The sequence below is a fragment of the Otolemur garnettii genome, unplaced genomic scaffold (assembly GCF_000181295.1).
Source record: "Otolemur garnettii isolate 467f Iridium unplaced genomic scaffold, OtoGar3 scaffold00226, whole genome shotgun sequence".
In the NCBI taxonomy this organism is placed as follows: Eukaryota; Metazoa; Chordata; class Mammalia; order Primates; family Galagidae; genus Otolemur; species Otolemur garnettii.
In genome coordinates, this window is record NW_003852621.1 from 435,447 (window position 1) to 441,470 (window position 6,024).

Here is a 6,024-nt window from a genome sequence, read left to right on the forward strand (position 1 = left end):
CTGCAGTGGCTCTGTGAAGGGGAGCCAGGGGCCCCACACTTGCAGCAGGCCCAATGGCCAGATGTGGGTGGGAGGCCCACATCAGAGCCCAGCTGGCCATGATCTAGTTCTGTGAAGTCCAGCCTGAAGTCTTCCAGGCCATGCCTGGTGGCTCTGAAGTGAGCCCATAGGACTAAGCAGGTGCCCTCACAGATGGCCTTTCTCCCCCTGCTGACCTGGGAGAATTCTCCATAAGGACAGCAGTGTGGGACACATACCCTGCTGGCTGGAGCTTTGTCTGGAGCATACCAGGCACTGTCCAGAACCTTTCATGCCCCATTTCCCCTCCCCCACAGTAGCTGGTCCAGCCTCCTGAGTTAGAGGAAGCTTCCATCGCTGGGCCCTGCAGAGTTTTCCTGTGACCCCAGGAAAACTTAGGATGTCTCCCTTAAACAAAGCAAGCTGGCAGGATGTGGGGGTCAGCACAGGTGAGACGTGTGTAATACTGAAGTTGGCCTCATGTTCACACAGATTTCTCCACAGAGATGTTAATAATCCACTAAACATGTCCTTTCCACAGTGTCTTGAAATCCATGACAATTTTGGATACAAACCCCACATAATGAGGACTGGCTTTTCTCTGCTTCAGTGGATCATGGTAAGTTAATGTCAGAGTGGCTGGGCCACTGACCACCCAGACACACGGAGAGACGAGGCTGGGCAGCAGACATCCACTGGGCTGTTGCCAGGCAAGTTGGGATGTGGGGCCACCCTGATGGCAAAGGCAGCAGAAAGACCCTGCGGCCCCTGGGTGTGGTTGGAGTAGGGTCCTTTTATGGGTTGAGTCTGAGGTGGGGTGGGCTGGGGGCACAATAGTGTGTCTCCAAATTCTCAGAGATGCAAATGAGGAAAGACTTCACTGCCAACATCATCGATACTAAAGTGACTGTCAACCCTTTCTAATTCTAACTTATTACAAGGTGCGTCTTCTCTAGAGCCCTGCAACAATTAGAGTGAGATGACATCCTCCACAGAGATGTGAAGTCACCTGCCACCTGCAGAGCTGGTGCAGCCACACACCCTCATTGCACCTGACCCACTAGAAATCCACTGATAGCTGACCCCAGAGTAGGGCAGAAATGGTCTGAAACCAGCCAGCCCCGCTGGGCTGTCCTGTGTTCAACACCACAACACAAATCATACACACATCACACCACACACTGCACACACATCATACATTGTACCACACCATACACCCACACCCACCACATCACACACAACATGCACACCACATACGTGCCACATACACCATACACACACCACATACACCACACACATCCCACATACACAAGTAATGACACCACACACCACACATGTAGCCACACATGCAACCTCACACATGTAATCTCACACACTACATATGCATCACAGAGGCCCAGGGCCACATCGAGAGGCTTGCCCAGGAGCGTGGCTGTGAGTGGGGCCCTGTGGCAGAGGTGGAGGGGCAGTGGTACCTGCTGGGCAGCACCTTCCTCCATTCTCAGGGACGAGCCTTTCTTCCCTCCCTTTCTCTTTGGCTGCTGCTTCTTGCGCTTCTGTGTGATGTATTCAAATGTGCTCAATCTCTTGCTCACTAGAAGGGAAGGAAGACAAGGCAGGTCACCAACCTACAGCCGAGCACAGTGCCCACAAGGGGGTTCAGCTATGCCTTCCCTGTCCTGTCCTCCAGGCCAAGATGGGGCACAGGCACCATCTGGGGCAAGGTCTCACTTGCCTGGCATTGCCAGTGGGGATGTCAGAAGAGAAACTGCCTCCTGTCCAGCAAAAGGGACTGCCCCAGAATGCCGGATTGCTGGAGGGTAGCCTGGGAAGACCCACTCTGTCCAAGGGCCCAGGCAGCTAGTGGGGGTCCTCATGTCTGGAACTGGGTTGTGTGCACTCCAGGGGACACCCAGACAGAGGTGTGTGAGGCCAGGATTGGCTGTCAAGTGCTGCCCCTGGCCCCAGGCCCTACCACAGTGTCCTGGGAGCTACACACCCACATGCTTGTGTTCCCAGCCTTGCAAAGTGGCCCCTCCTTGAGGTACTTCTTGCCCTCTCCCCAATAGCTCAGGCTTTCCCACAAGTTGAACCTAAAGCACAGATTAACTAGCTTCTTCATGGGATTCCCCAGTGATCCACCACCAGCAGCAGCAGCTGGCTCCCAAACAGAACCTCCACAGACCCCTGCCTGCGGGCTCTCCACTGGCTGTATGTGCCCTTGCCGTCAGCCATCATCTTGAGGTTGCCCCACCCATTCTCCGGCTACATCACTAGTATTAAAGTTTCCTTCCTTCCTGGGCAATGCTCCTTGTCTCAGTAAGTGGTTTTCCACGTGGTGGGTGACCAGACAAGGCCCAACTCTGTCTGGGCCTCTGAAGCCTCTGCGAGAATTAGAGTGAGATGACATCCCTCCCACAGAGACAGTGAAGTCACCTGCCACCTGCTTGTAGGTGACTGTGGAGCACTGGAAAGACCCAGCTTGGTTTTTGCTGTCTGGTACAGGGCAGAAGCACCCGAGGCATGGGACGTGTTTATCAATAAAGAAGCAATATAGATAAAAACAGGTTCTGTGCCTATTTCAGCATGTGCTTCCATGGAGGAGCCAAGCTTCCCCTTTTTCTTTCCCTAACGATCAACAAACATGAGAACAGATGGTTTACAATTATTTTTGGAAAGTGAGTGGGCCACATGGAAGCCTGTGCGCAGCCAGGGAGCAGGTGGAGCCTGCAGGTGGAGCCAACTGGGTGACCTTCCCCATCTGCTCAACTGCTGGCCCCTCACTTCTCCCACAGACCTGCAGCCCAGTCATGGCTAGAGCACATGAATTTACACTTGTATTCCAGTTAAAATATTCATTCTTGAGCCTGGGTTTGCAAAGTACCATCCAAACCAGACTGTAACCATGTCCTGGTATCTCCTGGAGGTCGTGCTCAACCTGGCTAAGTTGTACATGAAACATCTTAAGCCAATGAAACAGAGGGGAAGAAACAGACACAAAGCTTCAGACCTTCCAGTGATCTGAGCTCCAAGCCTGGGGGACTGTCCACTAGCAGACTGGACACTCACTGAAGCTCCAGCAACTGGGGAGCCCTGATATCTCCCTGACCTCATCCAGCAGTTTTCTCTAATAAATATCTGTTGTTTTAAGCAGCTATATTTGGGAGTAGTTTTACTGCACTAACTAGTACACCAACTTTATCCAGGAAATATGTTCTTTAATGTCCAAACACCCTAACATTTGACGTGTGCAACCCTGACATGTATTTCTGAGGGGGAGCAGCTCCCACACCTGTCTGGGCACAGGGACAGCCTGGGAGGCCCATCTTCACTTGACCCCACCAGCCACTAAGTCCTGCTGGGTTTGAGGCCCTGACATCTTCCCCTCTCACCTTGTCTGTCCCTGGGAACTCATCGCCCACGTCAGCAATGGTAGCAGCTGACTGGGTCTCATGTTGTGGGGGTACTTGCCCCAACACCAAGGTTTGAGGGAGACAGATTTATTGATAAAGAGGAGAGGAATCCTGGGTGGGACGAAACTCCAGGAAGATCTCATAGTTGGTAAACCCCAAAGCATGTAAACTTCTAGGTAACTCAAAGGTATGCTGCAGAAACCCCCCAGAAGCATTATTTCCAGACCATGCAGCAGGCGACCTCCTGCTTAAGGGTCCCCTTCCATTCTACTCAATGCCTCTGTACACAGGCACTGACCTCTGTTAGTGGGCCAGTCATCCTCACTGTACTAACTTAAAATAGTCAAACCTTAGGCAAAACAACAGTAACTCCAGGATTTACTTTAGAAAAGTATGTTCTAAAATAGGCTCATGGGTTGTGTGGCAGTGGTGGTTTGCAGGGCCCTGTGGCTGTTAACAGCGAGGGGGGTTTTAGTCCCTGCCAGGCGTTCTCATCACAACCCCAGGCAGGGGCACCCTGGGAGGCCAGCGGCTGAGGAAAGACTGGAGCCCAACCTACTCAGCTCCCTCCACCCTGTCAGGGGATGGCAATCACTGGCCTGGATGCTCACCCCATGACATCCTCTGAGACTCCTGGCAGAGACCAGGAGACAGGAGGCCTGTCTTTGTTACTTCCTGTGCTGTGAGAAGCAGGGCCTCCCCCTGCCCAGGGTGACGGGCACCTGCCAGACCCCCAGTCTGCCCTCAGTGCTTCTTACTGAACCCTGTCCTTAGAGATTAACATTTTTCATTGTTAGAATTTCCATTTGGCACTTTTGAAAATCCGCCTGTTATTTTTTCATAATGTCCTGTTCTTGTCTAATAGGTTCTATTCCTTTGTCTCTTTGAACATTTTAAGTCTATTAATTTAAAAACCTCTCATGGCCAGGCATAGTAACTCACACCTGTAATCCTCGTACTCTGGGAGGCCAAGGCGGGTAGATCACTTGAGCTAAGGATCTTGAGAACAGCCTGAGCAATTATGAGACCCTGTCTCTACTAAAAATAGAAAAACTGGCAAGAGGATTGCTTGAGCCCACAAGCTTGAGGTTGCTGTGAGCTATGACATCATGGCACTCTAGGCTGGGCACCACTCAGTCTCAAAAAGTAAATAAGTAAAAACAACTTATGTTTTCTGTAGTCCTTGGAACATGTATTCAGCGCTGACCCATGGGTGGCATTTCTTTCTTTCCTGTGATTTGTTCTGCCTGTGATCTCATTTCTGGCAAGGGCTGGCCCAAGAGCCACCCACCTTGGACCCATGGGAAGACGAAGGGTGGGACTGGGTGATACATACTTAAATAAAGATGAAAGACAAGCAGATGTCCAATCATAATGATGTTGCCTATGACCAGCACTACTGATGCCACTAGGATGAACAGTATCACCCCTGTGTTGACCAACACAGGAAAGTAAGGCAGGAACAGCGGCCACATTTTGGAATCCTGGAAAACTGTGGAGACAGGGGCACAGGTTTGTCCCTCCCCTGCTGGCATGGCAGTTCTCACATCAGCCGAAGGAGCCGCCACCCTCCCCCACTCCACGTGCCACCCACTCTGGGGTCCTGCCCTTCCACTCTCTCCTTGCACCAGGGATGTGGGGATAGTTTTAGGATCATGACTCCTTGTGGAAGAAAGGAGTGCATGTGGGGAAGAAATGCATGTGGGGCATGGTTGTGGCCCCGGGCTTGAGGGCAGGGCTCACAGGGGAGTGGGTCCTTCATAAAGTGTTTCAGGAGCATCTGAGGGCACTGGGGGTCACATTCCACTTTTCCCAGTGGGCAGAGGAAGGACCTTCCACACAGACTGAGCAAAGCTCAGTCTTTCTTTTTCTTTCTTTCTTTTTTTTTGAGACAGTCTCACTTTGTCACCCTTGGTAAAGTGGTGACACCTCGCTGTGGTGTCATAGCTCACAGCAACCTCAAACTCTTGGGCTTAAGCCATCCTCTTGTCTCAGCCTCCCAAGTAGCTGGGACTACAGGTGCCCACCACAATGTCCAGCTATTTTTAGAGACAGGGTCTTGCTCTTGTTCAGACTGGTCTTGAACTCCTGAGCTCAAGTGATCCACCTGCCTCGGCCTCCCAGAGTGCTGGGATTATAGGTGTGAGCCACTGTACCCAGCCTGCAAAACTTAATCTTGAAAGAACATTGTGCCACCCTGGCTCTGGGAATGTTCTGGAATGTGTGATGTGATGGCCCTCCCCCTCCTGCCATATGGACCAGGCACAAATGCCCCACAGAAACCAGGCCTAGGGCTGGGACACAAGAGAGGTGGCTGTGATCTGATCCCAAGGGCTGCTCCTCCTCAGGGCTTCCAGATCTGTGTCCTGTGGAGTCATGACAAGTGACCATGCTCTAGGTAGGACTTCAGTGGGGTCTCAGGGCCACCTCCCTCTAGAGCAGTGGTTCTCAACCTATGGGTCACAACCTCTTTGGGGGCTAAACGACCCTTTCACAGGGGTCACCTAAGACTATCTTGCATGTCAGATATTTACATTACGATTCATAACAGTAGCAAAATTAGTTATGAAGTAGCAAGGAAAATAATTTTATG